Genomic DNA, 19,427 nt, shown 5'->3' on the forward strand with positions numbered 1-19,427 from the left:
ATGCTTATCTCTAGGTGTAATCAAAGATACAACTGCCCAGATACACCTGTATCTGTGATTCTCATTTTTTTACTGTAAAACATTTTTTTAAAGATTTCAATCATCTTATAACTGAACTTTTCTGGATGATTCAGGGATACTATTAAGAACAACAGTATCATAGCAGTGTCCTCTGGGACTACCCCTGTTTATGGCTATGGATCTTTGCCCTGCACTAAAAGTTCCAAATTGCAAGGCATTTCTAATGCCCGTGTCTGTTTTTTAACAAATTTCCTGTCCCCTCCCTATCAGTTTGTTAGCCACTGCCCTTCTTACTGTTTGTTACTAGAATTTCTGTGTCTACAAAATCTCACTCATTCTAATTTGTTTTCCCTAATATGCTATGGGATGGGAAATGAGAAAAACAACGATGTTGGAATGTTTAAAATAGTGCTAAATGGGTGGAGATTAAAAACTAGGGGGTTTCCCTCTGAATGGAGCACAGATGTACTCAAAAGACTTTGGGACATTGTTTTCTCTGCTTGGGGATAATTTCTCTCCTTACTAATTTCCAGAAACATTTTAGGGACTGAAACTTCATGATAAATGGCCTCTGGGTTAGCAGACTGTATCTGTATCCACACTACTTTCTTCAGTACAGTTACACTGAAACAATTGTTATTAAGATGTCTCACTTTCTTTAACAAATTAAACATGAACACAGATTTAGGACAACAGAGGATCTTCATTTATTCCATGTCTGCAAAAAACATCTCTAATTGAGAACGAAATTTATAATTTAGTTATTTTAGCTGAAGAAAACATTTTCCCAGGGAAAGTGTAGTTACACACCTAAGCTAGTAGACAAATTGATTTAATGCATAATATGTGTACACATTTGCAATACAATATTGCTAAAAATATCATTACTTGATTTTTAGGTTACATAATTTCGATATTAAGGAAAAGATGCCAGAAACAACTTAGACTAGTAATTCCTTCCACAATCTATCTGGATAATATATATATAGTTTAATTCAATATTACCTCAATGTAGGTTCCTCCAACTATGGCCCTTTCAAACAGCAACTGAACATCAACAAACAGAAACGGTAGACAATGCGAAATTAAAACAATGACTACCCTATAAAAAGCTGTCATGTCAAATATTTACAAATATCTTTCTAGGTAACACAGAAAAACATTTTCTTTCTAGACAATTTTATACAAGGTACTCAAATACCATGGGTTTTCTTCCTAGTTAGTTGGGAGTAGGAGAGAAATCCTGGTTATTCTGGCTGGTTTTATCTACTATAATGAGATTTCATACACTTGATGTTTGAAATAGCCCAATAATTTCTAAACCTTTAAATGCCCCATCATGAAAGAATTGCCCAGAAGAGTGAAAAGTCACAAATTCTACAAATGAGCATGTAATTTATTAACTTAACCTGCAACGATTAATAGGGAATAGAAATAAAGGAATTTTCGTGATCACAACCAACACACGCCCTTGACCTAGTTTCCCTAGGTGACCAGTTTTGGCACCACAACCCACCTGCGTTACAGACCCAGCCTTGGCCTCCTATCCTTCCTGCACAGCCACACTCTCCCCTTCTTCACCTTTCTTTCATTCTTTCTGCCCTTCTCACTCCTTTCCATCCACAGAGGCACAACCCCATCTAGGCTTTGTGCTGGACCAAGTCCTCAATTTCCTCCATTTTACACCCCTAGATCCCTCTCCCCTAACAGTGTGTCAAGGCAGCAATCTGAATCCCCAGCTCAAAGCACCTCTCACCAGGTCCTTTGTCTTTTCAGAACCCTCTAGCAATTTGTTAGTGAAGTCTGGAACCAAGCTGGAATTCCTGCTCATGGGCTTCATCAACTGGACCCCTTTTACCCCTCACCTTCACCTTGCACTCTGATTCCTGATAAACTAATCTTTCAGCCAAGTAAACTTTTTTGCTGTTCCCTGCATTCTCTCTGTTACACCCTCATATGGTAAAAATTATAACAGGAATAAATTATGCAGAGACTTGGAGGATTGAGCACTTTTCATTAAAAATTAACATATATCGGCCAGGCGCAGTGGCTCAAGCCTGTAATCTCAGCACTTCGGGAGGCCGAGGCGGGTGGATCACGAGGTCAGGAGATTGAGACCATCCTGGCTAACAGGGTGAAACCCCGTCTCTACTAAAAAATACAAAAAACTAGTGGGGCGAGGTGGCGGGCGCCTGTAGTCCCAGCTACTCGGGAGGCTGAGGCAGGAGAATGGCGTGAACCTGGGAGGCAGAGCTTGCAGTGAGCTGAGATCGCACCACTGCACTCCAGCCTGGGCCACAGAGCGAGAATCTATCTCAAAAAAAAAAAAAAAATTAACATATATCTTTAAGAGCACAAAAATTATTTCTACTGAAATTCTAAGAATCGGTTTGTTCTGCTTTATTAATTTAACAAAGCATATGCCTAATATCTGATTTTTACTTTACTTCAGGTATTTATAGCTTTAGAAAAATATATTAACTGTATCATAGTATGGAAACCTATGGAAACATGTCAAAATGCTGACTTTTATGCATCCAGTTCATACTATTTCCCTGTGCTAAGCCCAAAAATGTATAAGAGATTTTTAAAAAAATCATTAGGCATAGGTGAACATTGCATTTTGAATTTAAATCATGACAATAAAGAAATAGCAAAGTTATTAAAATATAAAATGACACATTGTTTACTAATGTATTAATAGTTATTTATATGCAGTAAGCACAGCTAAATAAATTACTCCTATTGTTTTAAAACTTTTCTTGTGATTATTTATACAATTTGCTCCTCAGACTGCATACCATCCTATTACCCAAGAATCTCTCACTACTTTAGCCATAACCAAGTGGTGGTTTTTAAAAACTTTCAGGTTGATTGACTATATGATGACAGTAAGGAATTATTTTTAACTTCTTAGACATGATAATGGTATGGTTGTAATTTTTTAAAGTCCTTATTTTTAGAGGTATACTGAAATATTTACAGAGGAAATAAGATTAGCCATGATTCTAAGTGATGAGTATATCAGTTCATTACATCATTCTACTTTTATAAATGTTTAGAAATTTCTATAAGAGTTTTTTAAGAAAGAAATAAAATGTTCATGCTGGAAAGGTTTATATTTTATGTATAGAGCTTACCAAAAAAGCATACTAGAAGATGGTTCTTGTTCCTCATCTAAATATTTCCCAGTTCTTTTCCTTGAGAAAAACTTCAACAGCCTTTTTAAAAAGGCTGCAAGAAGCTGTAAACCAGTTTATCAAAATGTTAGCAATTGTTATTTCTGGTTGGTAAGATTATAAGGGATATCTGTTTTCTCTGTTGTTTAAGTTTTTTTATTTGTTATTTTCTGTTATAAGTTTTCTATATTTCTAAAGTCAGCATATATTAATACAGTCAGAAAACGATCTGATTTTTCTGATTACAGGGAAGATTTTTGCATGTCAAGTACAAAAAAATCTGTCTATATAAGTCCCTCTTTTATATTTACCATGAAAAATATTAATGAACACATGAACACAAAAGCCCAGTTGTCTATAAATCTAACTGTCTGTGACAGCAGGATGGAAAGAGTGAGTTTTGATTGTCATAGGAGAAAGGCATACTAGAGAAGATAATTCTGGAATGACGGAAAGGCTGGCAAGATTTTGGTCTCATTCTGGCAAGGCAGACATATTGACTCATACAATTGAGTGCTCATAATGGGCTCTCTAAGGGCAGATGATGCACAGGAGTCAGGCATTTCTGGGAACGTGACATACAATATCTTATACCACTTTCATTTTACATTTGGCTTAGGCAAGGTTCATGAGTGGCTACTGATATATAGTTTTATTTTTGTTTTCTCTTGTTTTTATTTTAGATGGGCAGGGAGATAGAAGAGAGAAAAAGTTTATTCTACCCTTGAATAGAGGAAATATTTACTGTAATTTTGGCTCTTTGCCTCCTACATCATCTGCTCCTCTTTCTCCTCTCCCGATCATTTCATTTTGAGAAATCATTGTCTATTCTCTACATGAGGCCTGGCTGACAGGTTCTTAAAGTCCTTGCTCACAGTCACAGCTCAGGGCTCCTGAGATTTAGACAGTATCAGAAACTGTCAGGTCCTTGAGGTACGGGACCATGTCTCTATTCATTTATTCAACAAATATTTGGCACCTGCTATGTGCCAAGCAGCCTTCTTGACACTAGGGATACAGTGAGATCCCGGCTCTCATGAAGTTTACAATCTTGTGGGAAGACATACAAGTAAACAAAGATACAAACATAAAAATAAGACAAATAATGGCAAAAGTGATGATGAAAATAAAGTGCAACAGAGTGAAGTGATAGTAACCGGGGCAGAGGGCTGTAATAGTAGAAGGGTAGTGAGAAAGAGCTAGAATACTGGGGAGGATGTGGCAGCTGAGTGGTCCTGAAGGACAACAGCAGAGGAACAGAAAGCAGAGCACAAGGACAGTGATGCTGGATGGCACAGACAGATGGGCACTGATGGTCTTCCAACCTCAGGTAAGGTACCTGGGTTTTATTCTGGGTACAAGAGGAAACCATCAGAGGCTTTTTTTTTTTCTTTCTTTCTTTTTTTTTTTTTTGGTAGTATGACTATTCATTTTCCAATTTAAAAATTTATAGTAAAATACAAATAACTTAAAATTTACCATCTTAACCATTTTTTAAAGTATATTTCAGTATTAAATGAAATACATTCAGACTGTTGTGCAACCATCATTACCATGCATCTCTAGAACTCTTCATCTTGTGAAACTGGAACTTTCATCAGAGGCTTTTAAGCAAAGCAGTGACATGATCTGTCTTACATTTTAAAAAATAATGTTTGCTTAGTAGAGAATTGATTGTGGTAATGCAGCAGGAGTAGGAGGTTCCTGAAGTAGATGGTTCAGGATGTAATTTGTTGACACGGCTGACATGAGTGCTGCTAATTTATATACGGGCATGAGAAAGAGAAAAAATGAGGAGAGATGACTTCTAGATTTCATATGTTCAGTGTCTAACACATTGCAAATAGCTAATGTTTATTACATAAATGAATGAATACTGATTTAACATGTAAAAAGTAAAAACCTTTCTTCCTAGACAAGTAGGACAACAGAAAGGAAACTACTATGGACACAGGAGATTACCTTTATTCTACTGTCTGACTATAATAATCATGTCCTTATAACATGGATAAAGTCTGTACAGTTGGTTCATGTCAACATAATTTGCCTAATTTCAATATTATCATTAAAGGTCAATCCTTTATAATGCATACAGTAAGTTAAATTTTACTAAGCATTTTACATATATTATTTCATCCCTTTCTAAATAATAGCTTTTAAAATTTGAGACTATGGTGCTATGGGTCACCTCCCCAGAGATTACATGAATACACAAATGGGATGTTTTGGGAGTTTATGGACCTTCTGAAGTCCATCCATAGAGCAGCCTGAAGTTTTAAAAGGCTCTGCTCCATCTAGCGCTAGTTTTTATTGTATACATCATCAGGATAATCTTATTAGCCTAGCCCTGGAGTTTTTAGAGAAATGCTTTCAAAGAGTTTACCTTCATTAACATTCACAATTAGTGAGTTATCAAGAATCAATATTAATTTTTAAAATGTCTTTGCATCTTCAGCAAAACTGTTAAAGTATTATCCATAAAGCGATTCAAGACCCTCTTTATTAGAGCCAACTTGATAATTCCTTTTGCACTTTACTTCTAGGACAAAAAGTACCTTATATATTTATGCTTTTTTTTTTTTTTTTTTTTTGAGTCAGAATCTCACTCTGTTGCCCAGGCTGGAGTGCAGTGGTAAGATTATGATTCACTGCAACCTCCGCCTCCCGGGTTCAAGCGATTCTCCTGCCTCAGCCTCCTGAGTAGCTGGGATTACACGTGCCTACCATCACGCCCGGCTAATTTTTGTAATTTTAGTAGAGACAGGGTTTTCCCATGTTGGCCAGCATGGTCTTGAACTCCTGACCTCAGGTGATCCACCTGCCTCAGCCTCCCAAAGTGCTAGGATTACAGGCGTGAGCCACCATGCCTGGCCATCATATTTATGCTTTTTAAAAAGCAAAAAACAAACCATTAGAGTTGTGGTTACTCTTTCAATATAAGCTCTTGGCTAACCATTAAAATCTAGTGTTCCATTTATCACAACTGCATTACCTAGATTTTCCCCTTCAATGCTCAGATCTTAATATATTTATTGCAAGCATTTCAAGTCTTTCTGGGAAAAAAGTAGAATGTGAATTACATATGATCATATTTAAAATCTGCAATATTCCTATTTCATAAGCATATTGGCTGCCTCTCCCAAACCAGCACTTTTTTTCTGAAGATAAGAAAATAAACTCTAAGGCAACATGTAGTAAGCAGCAAGATGTATAGTCAGAATCTTTATATTCTAGGAATCCAGGTCTGCCAGCCACCACTCAGGTGTCCTTGGGGAAATTCACTTAAATTTCTTGGAGCCTCAGAATTTTTGGTCTCTAAAAGTGAGTTTAGAGCACACACCACATGCAGTGTTACAATTAGAATTGAGCAGCAACACATATTTGCCTATTAATAAGGAGATGGCAACTCATACTTGCTCTGTGCTCTGTCTACTGATGAAATAGTAAAACCAAAGGACTGGGGATTGATAGATTTTTTTTTTTTTTTTTTTTTTTTTTTTTAGACAGAGTCTTGTTCTGTTGCCCAGGCTGGAGTGCCGTGGTGCTATCTTGTCTCACTGCAACCTCCGCCTCCTGGGTTCAAGCAATTCTCTTGCATTAGCCTCCCAAGTTACTGGGATTACAGGTGCCCACCACCACACATAGCTAATTTTTGTATTTTTGGTAGAGATGGAGTTTCACCATGTTGGCTAGGATGGTCTCGATCTCTTGACCTGTGATCTGCCTGCCTCGGGCTCCCAAAGTGCTGGGATTACAGGCATGAGCCACCATGCCCGGCCAGATTTTTTTTTTTTTTTAAGAGTGCACACCAAAGCAATGTACACTAACTCTCCATTAACCTTTCCCCTTCCCAACTCCAAAAATGCCACTTCCATGAGTGAGATACTCAGGCAGTCACCTAATGGGGATAAACTCAAGTGCTAAGGGCAGAGAATGAGAAAAGGAAGAGGGCTGTTACATAAAGTCCAGGGCTTGGGCTAGGTAATTTAGTCACATCTGCTAAAATAATACTGCTTCTTCTTTCACACCTTTACTCATGGTTCAGGTTTAGGTTTTACAATACATGGGCCTCAGGACTAGGCACAGCATTGCATTGACTCGAGCTTCAGTTTCTGTACTTGTAATACGGAGGAAGCATAATCCTCGCCCTGCCATATTCTACAGTAAGTCTATAGTAACATATTCTACAGTAACATCTGCAGGAGTAATTAATGTTGTTACTTGTAGACAAAGATGGAGGTGGTCAATCCAAGAGCTTCAAAAATTTAGTGTCAAGTCATATTCAGAATTAAGGCTAATGATGAAAATATGATTATCAGTTAGCACCTGGGCTCTAGTTGGGAGAACTTGTTTCTGGTCCCAACATACTAAATAGGCTTGTGGTCTTGGCTAAATGAAATGGCATCATGTACTCAACAGCATAAAAGGTCAGCCTGAATGACTCCTCAGGTCCTTTGCAGCTCAAAACACTAATGTTTCTCTGAAAAATGACCAACATGCTCATGTCCCAGCAAAAGCTTCACTTCTCAGCTCCTTGGGTGGGACAACGCTGAGAGATGTCCCTTGGGACTGAGTGCCAGGTGTCCACAGAGATAGCAGACTCTTCATTAACACTCGCTGTGTTGGCTGCCTCCTTTTCCTGTCTCACTTCCCCACTCCCCAACTTGTGGTACTGTCTAGGATTACCTCTCAAATAAGTTGTTTACACTAAAAAAAGAAAAAAAAATTAAATCTACATCAGAAATTAAATTCAGTTTTAAAGTACTAAGTTATAAAGTAGTAAGCGCATGAGCACTGGAGTTCAGACTAAACTAGGTCTGATCCCCAGTGCTATCACTAATCATGTGATCTTGGGCAAGGTTCTTCACCTCCATTTGTATCAGTTTCCTTGCTTATAACATGGGAACAATACCACCTTCTAGGGCTTCTGTGAGGATTAAATGAGACAAGGCATAACTAGACTTTAGCACAGTGGCTGGAATATAGCCAGTGCTTAATTGCTATTGTAATAAAATATAAAATGATATTTTACAATAATAAAATATAAAATGATATTTTATAATTATAAAGTAAAAATAAAAATATTTTATTTTTATAATTTTTTAAGTTTGGCCTTTTTTCATCAACCTACTCATACGTCAGAAAAGCATAACTATACTTTTATAACTACTATTTGAATCTAAAATAAGTTACACCTTGACCAATTCAACTTGTCAGCTTAATAACACTAATAAATTTTTCAAGTTTAATAAACTCTAGCTAATGTTATAGTATGTATTTTTGCTTTCAGTTTTTATGTAAGCCATTTAATGCAGGTAGGAATCAGCTCTAAGTTCTACATATTGGTTCACATTATTAAAATAAACTTAAATGTTATATAGATGTTACTAATGAAAGCCCAATTTAAAATAAGAAGCATGAGCCAGGCAGAGTAGCTTAAACCTGTAATCCCAGCTACTTGGGAGGCTGAGATGGGAGGAATGTTTGATGCCAGTAGTTTGAGATCAGTTTGGGCAACATGGTAAGACCCTGTCTCTCAAAAAATCATATAAAATAAGAAGTATGAGTTGATTATATATCATTAGTACGGTATGCTAAGCGAAGGTTCTGACTACGTACTACACTATAGCGTAAACTATTACAGTCAGACTAACAGGAGCAGGAATTCTGACTAGTTTTGATTAGCTGATTGTTAAAAATTTATTTATAGCAAAGAATCAAAAATTTATTTAGATACCATAAACATTTACTTTTTCTTAAAAAATATAAATAGGTATTAATTCTCCAATTTTCCAAAGTAGTCCCAAGGGCTGGGCACAGTGGTTCACACCTGTAATTCCAGCACTTTGGGAAGCCAAGGCGGGTAGATCACTTGAGCTCTGGAGTTCAAGACGAGCCTGGGCAACATAGCAAAACCCTGTCTCTACCAAAACACAAAAATTAGCCGGGCGTGGTAGTACACACCTGTAGTCCCAGTTACGTGGGAGACTGAGATGGGAGGATCAATTGAGCCTGGGAGGATCAACTGAGCCTGGGAGGCAGAGGTTGCAGCAGCTGAGACCATGCCACTGCATTCCAGCCTGGGTGACACAGTGAGATCCCATTTCGGGGAAAAAAAAAAGACAAAGTAGTCCCAAGACTATCCTTGAGGAAGAGTTCCTCGCTAATATTTTTCTGATATAAACCATACCTAGAACTTATCTTCTACAGTTTCCAATTTTAACTTTCTAAGTGAATTGAAAACAAAACAAAACAAAATAAAACAACTACACACACTTTTAAGGCAAGCTCAGGATATTTTTCAAATTTTTACAATTTCTGTTTTTTTATTAAAAAAATTTTTTTTTAGACAGGGTCTCACTCTGTCATTGAGGCTGAAGTATAGTGGTGCAATCATAGCTCACTGCAGCCTCGACCTCCTGGACTTAAGGGATTCGCCCACTTCAGCCTCTGGAGTAGCTAGGACTACAGACGCATGCCACCACACCCCGTTATTTTTTAAATTTTTTGTAGAGATGGATGTCTCACTATGTTGCCCAGGCTCGTCTTGAACTCTTGTCCTCAAGTGATCCTCCCACCTAGGCTTCCCAAACTGGTGGAATTACAGGCATGAGCTGCTGCACCCAGCCATCTTTCTGATTTTTTTAGTTTTCCTGACCCCTTAGTGACTCACTTTTATGGAACCTTTCCAAAGAATTCAACATTCCTTTCATAATAACAATATTCTTTTTTTGCATTTACATTTCATAATTTTATGCACATCTAAATTATCTATCACAATAACAAGTATAACTGGCACTAACATGTTTTCAATAAATACAATAAATTGTTGTTAAGCCAATAACCCAGCAGTTGGAGAAGGAAGGAGACTACTAGAAGCCAGTGTTCACCATGTCTGGGCACCACCCCATGTGCTTATAGGGAAATGAAGAGTATAGGCTCATTAGTCAACTGTTAGATGTCAACGGGATTGTATTCGAATCAGGATGAACCATATGCAAACTGCCAACATGCAACTGTTTATTTACCTATAGAAAGGGCAACTGCGTATGTTCAACCATATATATACACACACACACACACACATACACACACACACTTTATTTAAAACACTGACTATATTTTATGTTAAATATCACATCCACTACCATTTTTTTCCTTTTGAACAATGAATAGTGTTTCTCACAGCTTGATTTAAAAAATTCCATTCCACATTTGCTCAGGAACTCACCCTAAGCTACTGAATAATCAGTCATTGGACTCTGGATTCCTAGGAATGCCATTTCTATCTTCTTTCTTTCTGCAAGTTAAAGTCACACCTGTTAGAATTACAAAGAAGAGGATGAAGGATGAAGCTATCAGCTGTGCTTTCTAGCTAACTGAATGATAAGCGGCAGAGCGATTAAAATGTGGGTCAACATTGTTCAATGGCTGGTTTATTTCTGAGACATAAATCTTTCTGTCCTGCAGGATGCAACACAGCACTGTCTGCCTGAAGAAGGCACAAAAAGACAGGTAAGATAAGGGACAGAGAAGTCCCTGAACAGACTTAAAATAAGTCACCCTTAAGTAATAAGTGCCCTTTACTTTTGTTCTGCCCTTGTTAGAGCATTTAATTAAAATAAACACACAAACAAATCACAAATGTGCTATTAGGACAAAACCCAAAAATTTGGGACAGAAAGAAGGAGAAGAGTTGGGGGATGGGACTGCATTTAGATTAAGGGCCACTAATGAAACTCTCTTTGTCTAGATCTCACATTTCTACCATTGACCCTAAAAAGTCTGTATTTATTTTTATGGTTGCCCTTATGCCCTCACAAAACTATTGTAAGGTATCAGAGTCCTAGGGCCTCCTATATTCTCAAATATATCAATCCACAGAGTAAGTATTCAGAGTGGGAAGAGCCTAAACCTTGTAATTACACCTCAGTTGAAACCCTGGCTGCATCTTCTTTTTTTTTTTTTTTTTTTTGAGGCGGAGTCTCGCTCTGTCGCCGGACTGGAGTGCAGTGGCCAGATCTCAGCTCACTGCAAGCTCCGCCTCCCGGGTTCACGCCATTCTCCTGCCTCAGCCTCCAGAGTAGCTGGGACTACAGGCGCCCGCCACTTTGCCCGGCTAGTTTTTGTATTTTTAGTAGAGATGGGGTTTCACCGTGTTAGCCAGGATGGTCTCGATCTCCTGACCTCGTGATCCGCCCGTCTCGGCCTCCCAAAGTGCTGGGATTACAGGCTTGAGCCACCGCGCCCGGCCCTGCATCCTTCTAACAGTGTAGCCTGAGCACCCTTTCTGTTTTTTTCACCTTTCTATACCTGTGCATATGATAAGTCAGACTTTGCTGGCTTCAAAAGATTCATTAGAAAATACATGTAAAGAGACTCACTGCAGGACGGGCGCGGTGGCTCATGCCTGTAATCCCAGCACTTTGGGAGGTCGAGGCGGGCAGATCGCCTGAGAACGGGAGTTGACACCAGCCTGGTTAACATGGTGAAATCCCGTCTCTACTAAAAATACAAAAATTAGTCGGGCGTGGTGGGGAGGCGTGGGAGGGGGACATCCTAGCTTGTCAGGAGGCTGAACCAGAAGAATTGCTTGAACCTGGGAGGCAGAGGTTGCAGTGAGCTGAGATCGCAACATTGCCCTTCAGACTGGGTGACACGGTGAGACTCCGTCTCAAAAAACACAAAAAACAAAAAAGAAACTCATTGCAACTATTACTTATGCCTAAAAGATGACAAACCTTTCACCCCATAATTTTCAGTAAGATGTTTTAAATGTAAATGCAGCCTTGAGTATCCTGTAAGGACAGAGGTACAGACGATGCCCATGAAGTTGATTTTCTGTTTCAAAATTCACATGCAAGCTAAGCATAATCAAGATATCTAACGTAGGCTGGGCACAGTGGCTCACACCTGTAATCCCAGCACTTTAGGAGGCCAAGGCAGGTGCATTGCCTGAGGGCAGGAGTTTGAGATCAGCCTGACCCAACATGGAGAAACCCCATCTCTACTAAAAATACAAAATTAGCCAGGCATGATGGTGCATGCCTGTAATCCCAGCTACTTGGGAGGCTGAGGCAGGAGAATTACTTGAACACGGGAGGCGGAGGTTGCAGTGAGCTGAAATCACGTCATTGCACTCCAGCCTGGGCAACAAGAGTGAATGAAACTCTGCCTCAAAAAAAAAAAAAAAAAAAAAAAAAGATATCTAATGTAAACAAGGAAGGTAGCTGTCCTTTCCAAATCAGATAGGGAAAGGAAGGAGATAAAGGCTTGATGGGAGGAGGAGAGGTTTCATAAAGGTGAAATGACAAGCACCAGAGAGATACAAAACTTAAGAGGTCCTTTTCCTTCTTATAGGCTTCCCAGGATTCCCCACTGACGTTATGATAAATCCAAAACCTTTTTGGGGTCAAACAACACTCTCAGTAAGCCTGGCCTCTACATGCCTAGTCAGCTTCAACTTACACCCTCTTCTTGGTTACTTTAAAGTATCTGCATTTGCCTGATCGCACCTGCACTCTCTCTCCCTAGATTCTATTTCCCACTCCTCATCCCATTTCTCAGCTGCTCTAACTCACACTCTTCCTTCTCTCCTCTCAGAAGGACTTCCTGTCTGCCCACCTCTGCCTTGCTTCCCCAGGACCTGGTCTGTGTATATTACAGCACAGTTTATCATACTGAACTGTAATTTTGTAACTTACGTTTATTTATCTATATATGGACCTGGACTGGCTTTAGCATCCTGCCAGCCACTTTGCCTGACACAAAGCTAACACTCAAATGTTTGTTGAGTATGCAGCTTCTGAAACTCCCCAGTTTTATCTAGGTTTGGCTCTATTACCCTATATTAGAAAGTCCAGGAAGCAGGGCTGCTGGTGTTCATGGCTTAAGTAGCTGCTTACCCAGATTGATTAACATTTGTCTTTAACATGGGGAACTTGTAAGCTATGTGGAAACTTACTTCATTTGAATAACAGTCTGTATAAAAATATTTATGGGTCGGGCGTGGTGGCTCATGCTTGTAATCCCAGCACGTTGGGAAGCTGAGGAGGGCAGATCACCTGAGGTCAAGAGTTCAAGAGCAGCCCGGCCAACACAGTGAAACTCTGTCTCTACTAAAAACATAAAAATTGGTCGTGCATGGTGGTGAGTGCCTGTAATCCCAGCTACTCAGGAGGCTGAGGCTGGAGAATCACTTGAACGCAGGAGGCAGAGGTTGCAGTGGGCAGAGATGGTGCCATTGCACTCCAGCCTGGGCGACAAGAGTAAAACACTGTCAAAAAAAAAAAAAAAAAAATATATATATATACACACACACACACACACACACATACATACATATACATATATTTATGATGGGCCAGGCATGATGGCTCATGCCTGTAATCCCAGCACTTTGGGAGGCCGAGGTGAGCGGATCATCACCTGAGTTCAGGAGTTCGAGAATAGACTGGGCAACATGGTGAAACCCCATCTCTACCAAAAATAGATAAATAAAAAATTAGCTGGCCATGGTGGTGTGAGCCTGTAGTCCCAGCTACTCAGGAAGCTAGCAGGAGAATCGCTGAACCCGGGACACAGAAGTTGCAGTGAGCCAGGATTGCACTTTACTGGTCGACAGAGCAAGATTCCGTCTCAAAAAAGAAGAAAGGAAATTACGATGGTATGCCAACTTCTATCATTTACAAAAACAGTGATTTCACTTGCCAGTGTAATAACATATGCTTTTAGAAACCAATTAGAAATAATGGAAATTTCAAATTTTTTAGAAGACCAATGTTATAAAATGCCCAACTGGTATTAGTTTTCAACTTTTTGTAACTGCCTGGTCAAAACTGGATGAGTCACTGAAATACATGTAAGACATATTTCTAAAACTGTGTTTATGGCATGCTTCTTTCCATGCTATATGATGTATCTTATTGAAATTCTGGCTATTGTCAGTTTAACATGCTAACATTTATCATGGCTCCAGAATTATGTGTTTGGTAAATAGCATCCTACCAGGCCATGTACAATGGCTTACATCTGTAATCCTAGCACTTTGGGAGGCTGAGACAGGAGAATCACTTCAGCCCAGGAGTTCAAGACCAATTTGGGCAACATAGTGAGGCTCTGTCTCTATAAAAGATACAAAAAATTAGCCGGGCATGGTGACATGTGTCTGTAGTCCCAGCTACTGGGGAGGCTAAAGTGGGCGGATTGCTTGAGTCTGGGGATTGAGACTGCAGAAAGCCATGATTGTGCCACTGCACTCCCGCCTGGGTGACAGAGAGAGACCCTATCTTGGGGGAAAAAAAAACATCCTTCCGTATCTTAAAACTGATAAGCACAAGTGGCACATCATGGAGAATAAACAAATCTCAAAAATTAGAAACAATCCTACTTTCTCAATTTGTCTAGAAATTATTTGCAGATAGAGGCTTTCTTTTATGCATATTTGAAGACCCTATGGCTGGCTGAATTGTGTGCCCCAAAGAGGATATGCTGAAATCCTAACCCCCAATACCTCACAGTGTCCTATTATTTGGAAATTGAATTTTTACAGATGTTAAAATGAGGTCATACTGGAGTGGGGTGGGCCCTAAATCCAATATGACTGGTGTATTTCTAAGATGGTTATGTGAAGACACAGACACAAAGGGAGAATGCATATGAAGACAGAGGCAGAGATTAGAGTGATGCTGGCACAAGGAATGCCAGAGATTGCTGCTGTCACCAGAACCTAGGAGAAGTGTGGAACAAATTCTCCCTCAGAGCTTTCAGAAAGATTCAACACTGCTGACACCCAAATTTTAGACTTGTAGCCTCCAGAACTGAGACAATAAACTGCTGTTTTTTCAAGCTACCTAGTTTGTGGTACTTTGTTATGGCAGCCTGAGGAAACTGATACAACATTTAATAATACTGTTCATGTTTAACTGAACTGCTGTTACTTCATAGAGAGAAAAGTTAGGCAAAATGCATTGATCCTCTTTTTAAAATGGCTTTTAGGAATCTGACAATGTGTACTGAGAACCATAAAAATGACCATATTTGCTGACAAAGTAATTCTACTTCTGGAACAGTATCATTAGGAAACGAGTCCCAATCTGTAAAATGATACAGTTGCAAAGATAAGTATTACTATAATTTAGGTTGTTTATAATTTGCTGCTAATATACTTGTCCAACAATAGAGTTTTAGTTAAGTAAATCACATTATAATTACTAGAATACAAACAATATGAGTTCTGAAAATTACATAAGATGAAAAATGCTTACTGGGTATTATATGGAAAACACAGAATACTAAAAAAAAAATCCTTTCTTTTTTTGTTTTTTTTAGACAGTCTCCTTTGTTGCCCAGACTGGAGTGCAGTGGCATGATCTCAGCTCACTGTGACCTCCATTCAAGCAATTTTCCTGCCTCAGTCTCCCAAGGAGCTGGGATTACAGGCATGTGCCACCACACCCAGCTAACTTTTGTATTTTTAGTAGAGATGGGGTTTCACCATTTTGGCCAGGCTGGTCTCAAACTCCTGACCTCAGGTGATCCACCTGGCACATCCTTCCAAAGTGCTAGGATTACGGTGTGAACCACCGTGCCCAGCCGGAGAATACTAAAATTCTATATGGAGTATGATGTAGGAAAATATGTATAGAAAAAAAGAGAGAGACAAAAGCAACCTGGTTAAATATTCATTGTGGTAGAACTATGCTCAGTGGGTCAGAACTCTCTTCTTGGCTCCCTGATTTTACCCTTTTGGTACCAATTCCCAGTCTTATTTTCTCCTCTCCTCAAGCCTCTCCATGCACAGCCAATTCTTTCTTGGCAATGCCTCTTGGGAGCAGTCCACAACAGGTTTTGTGAAAAGATTCCTATTTGGCCTGACTGTAGCCTATCTATGGCCAGAATAACACAGTCATTCTACTGCTGAATACATCTACTGTGTTAATCTGTCCATTTATGTTTTATGCACTTTTATGTATGTGCTGTTTTTCAATAAAAAGGGTTTCTTTTTTTAACTTTCTGCGTTTTCATATTTTGTTTTGTCAAGATAAGGATAAATGGTTCTCCGCTGATCTGCCCTGCTTCATTATACCTCTAAATGTAATGTTTCATCAGAACAGCAGGGTACCTGTTTGTGACAACGGAGTGAACACAGGCCTTTCTCTCCTTCATCTACAATGTCTACCAGCTTCTCCACATTTTCCAATGCAAACTCCTTAACATCCTGTAAAACCTGGCTTAAAAATTTCCACCATCATCAAATCTGCCTGATCCGTGCTACCAAAATTTACACTGTATCATATTCTATATTTATCAACTACTACTGTAAGGCCTGAAGGTTTAATGTCCTAAGTTGTTTGCAATCTTTTTGTGGAAAGCAAACATAAAAGATGATAACAAGTAGTAGAAAAGGGCATATGATGTGTTCAAAGTGGGGAAGAGAGAGAGTGGTGAAGAGAGGATGAGATGGGTGAGACTGATAAAGGCTAGAAGAGACCACGTAAAAATTGGATAGAAGATATTTAACGAGTGGGAGAGGAATGGCATGAGACACCGTGGAGACCAGGATAATGGCAGGACCCTTAATGCAAATGAGCATCTAGAGGTGTTTTGGGGAAAAGCCAGTCAAGTCCAAGTAGAATATTATAATATGCACTGAGAGATGTTACACTAAAACTGAAGAAGACATGGAAAGCACAGACTCTTAAGCCAGATAAATACAGGTGATAGATTAAGCAAAAAGTCCCAGAAATCTATTTTTCTTAAAAAAAAAAAAAAAAAAAAAAGCTGGGGGGAGCGTGTGGGGATCCTAAACTAGTATAAAGACACATAAGAAGGAAAGGAGGGACCTGAGATTGACAGCCTGGTCAGCGATGCCTGAAACAGCACGGGACTTCAGAAAATAAGGACGAGCAAAGGAACTCTAGGTGAGGCAGTGTAGGACAGTGGTTAACAGCTCCAGTGCTGGAGACAGAACTCCAGAGTTGGAATCTCCTACTGCTGAGATGGGTGTGGCCTTGGGTAAGTTACTTAACCTCTCCGTGCCTCAGTTACCTCATCATTAAAATGAGAATAATATTAATATCTACTTCCCAGGATCGTTGTGAAGATTAAAAGCTTTAATACAAGAACTGACATCAGTGCCTGGTACCTAAACACTGATAAATGTCTGCCACGGGGTGAGGGGTGGATTTTATTTGGTTCTCGGTGACCTTGGGGAGACCAATTTCTGATCAGTAGTACGAAGGGAAACTACAAAGAAAGGGAATTGAATAAGCTGGTGCGCGGTAAGAACGCAGACGCAGCCACCAGGTATTGATGACCCTTTGGGAGCACGTAAGCAATAAAAGCGAGGAGTGAAATAAAGGGTAATCCGAGAGCACAGGGTTAAAGTGAATATGCTTTCCAAGGGGAGATCGTAGCAAGAGGGAAAAGACCACTGGCGAGGAACTCGGGTCGCTAAAACTGTTCTTCAGTCGGCGCGGGACTAACTACACAGGGAGTAGGACAGGTGTAAAGACCCGCTCCTTCCCATCCCGAGTTCCCCAGGGAGCTCCAAGGAGCGCTCTGTCCGCACCGGGTGAAGTTTGAAACACGCTGACTTGAAGGGGGAAAGCCCATTTCCCAACGAACCAACGATACCTGGGACGACAAAACAACAGGCTTTCCTGTTTCCATCTCCGGCACGACCTGTTCCACGGCTCTGTACTCATCAGCCTCCTCCCGGCCAGCAGCAGCCACCGGGACAGGATGCGGCTCGGGGAGCCGAAGGGACAGCGCCCCAAGTTCATCCGGCCGCGGGAGCAAAAAAAGCGCCCAAAGGGGAAGGAAGGAAACAGAAAGAAAGGGGCTCCGGAATTTGGAGGACTGGCTAGCGAGACCAGACCCCGGAGCTGGGACAATGACCTCCGCGTCCAAGGTCGAGCAAGTCCTTCTCCCTCCCAGTCCCGCCGGCGAGCACCTCTGCCCCTCCCGCTCCGCAGAGCCGGCGCCGCGCGGGACCCCAGTCGAGGCTCCGCTCCGCAGCGCGCCCACCGGGCCCGACCTTCCCTTCGGGATGCTGCCGGGAGTGGGCGCCCGGAGAAGGCGCAGGTGAGCGCCCCGGCCCCGCGCTCTGGCGGAAAAGGGCCTCGGCCCTCCCCACGCGCAGGCGGCTGGGACAGAACTTCCCAAGCGCCTCCCGAGCCCAGGGAGGGCCTGGCCTGGCTCCCGGGGCCCCCGCACCCGGGTCCCACTTCTCGCGCGCCGCGCCCAGGTTCCTCCATCCGGCTGCTCCCGACGCCGTTTCCCTCGGCTCTGGCTCCCTCCCCCGTCTCTTCTCCTCCGCGCCCCGGGAAAGTTTGGCCCCTACCCGCCGGCCTGGAGCCCCGCACTCACCGCACAGGGAGCGGAGCCGAAGCGCCCAGCGCGCGCGGGAGAGAGGGCGGCGGCTGGCAGTGCGAGCGCGGAGCTCCTCACAGCGGCCCCTGCTGTCCCGGCCGCCGACAGGGCTGGAAAGGGGAGGAGGCCGCCGGGTGTCACCTGCCCGCTATCCCACCCAGACGCGTGACGCGCGCAGCGCCGCCCCCTGCCCGCAGCCGCCAGGTGCCCGCCGAGGGCGGGAGGGAGGAGCCGGCGCGGCGCGAGGGGGAGCGGCCGGGAGGGGCGGGGGCCGCCCTGGCCTCGCCTCGGCTGCGCGCCGATTCTGTACTGGGGCTCACCGGCTCCTCTGGGCTAGCGGGGCTGGTCGTGGCACCGATGACCTTTCTTTCCGAGAGCAGATGCCATCACTTGGGGGACATCTCCAGGCTGACATAGCAGAGTGGAAATTGTCGTCACGCGTGACTCTTTGGGAATGAGTTGTAGAAAAATCCGAAATGAGGAAAACCAAGCTGAGGCTGAGGCTGGAGGCGGAGAAAAAGGGGACTCCCTGTTCCTGAAAGGGTAATGGGAGGGTTAATTCGCATCTAAAATGGAGGCCAGACCAAGAGGAGAAGGCCCTGGGAGGGGAAAGCCGACTTGGGTCAGCTCCATCCCCTGCTTATAACGGATAAGAAACTAGAGAATTGCGGCAGCCTGGGGGCCATGGGGAGAGGACTTTTAGAGCAATGTAGAGTAGATTGTATATAATCTAACTTTGTTTCTGGTAACAACAAGTGCTGCAGGAACAAGTCTAGCAAATTCATTTCTTGTTATCTACTGTGGGATTGGAAAGTGGGATTGGGGATGAGCGTTCGGCGTGTGCACCTGCGC

The 19,427-nt window shown here is 41.6% G+C and overlaps 1 protein-coding gene across 2 annotated transcripts in view; it reads right to left on the reverse strand.

The window, feature by feature from the left end:
* ELOVL7 (ELOVL fatty acid elongase 7) overlaps positions 1-18,720 on the reverse strand; it is a 112,538-nt gene extending 93,818 nt beyond the window's left edge. Inside the window, exon 1 of one of the 2 annotated variants that reach the window (XM_033179647.1) lies at positions 18,573-18,720. The gene's annotated coding sequence lies outside the window, so the exon portion shown is untranslated. The remainder of the gene's footprint in view (positions 1-18,572) is intronic. The other variant, XM_033179648.1, reaches the window with a different exon arrangement.
* Between the last annotated feature and the right edge of the window lie 707 nt (positions 18,721-19,427).

Source organism: Trachypithecus francoisi, unplaced genomic scaffold, assembly GCF_009764315.1.
Source record: "Trachypithecus francoisi isolate TF-2019V2 unplaced genomic scaffold, Tfra_2.0 Lachesis_group2, whole genome shotgun sequence".
Classification (NCBI taxonomy): Eukaryota; Metazoa; Chordata; class Mammalia; order Primates; family Cercopithecidae; genus Trachypithecus; species Trachypithecus francoisi.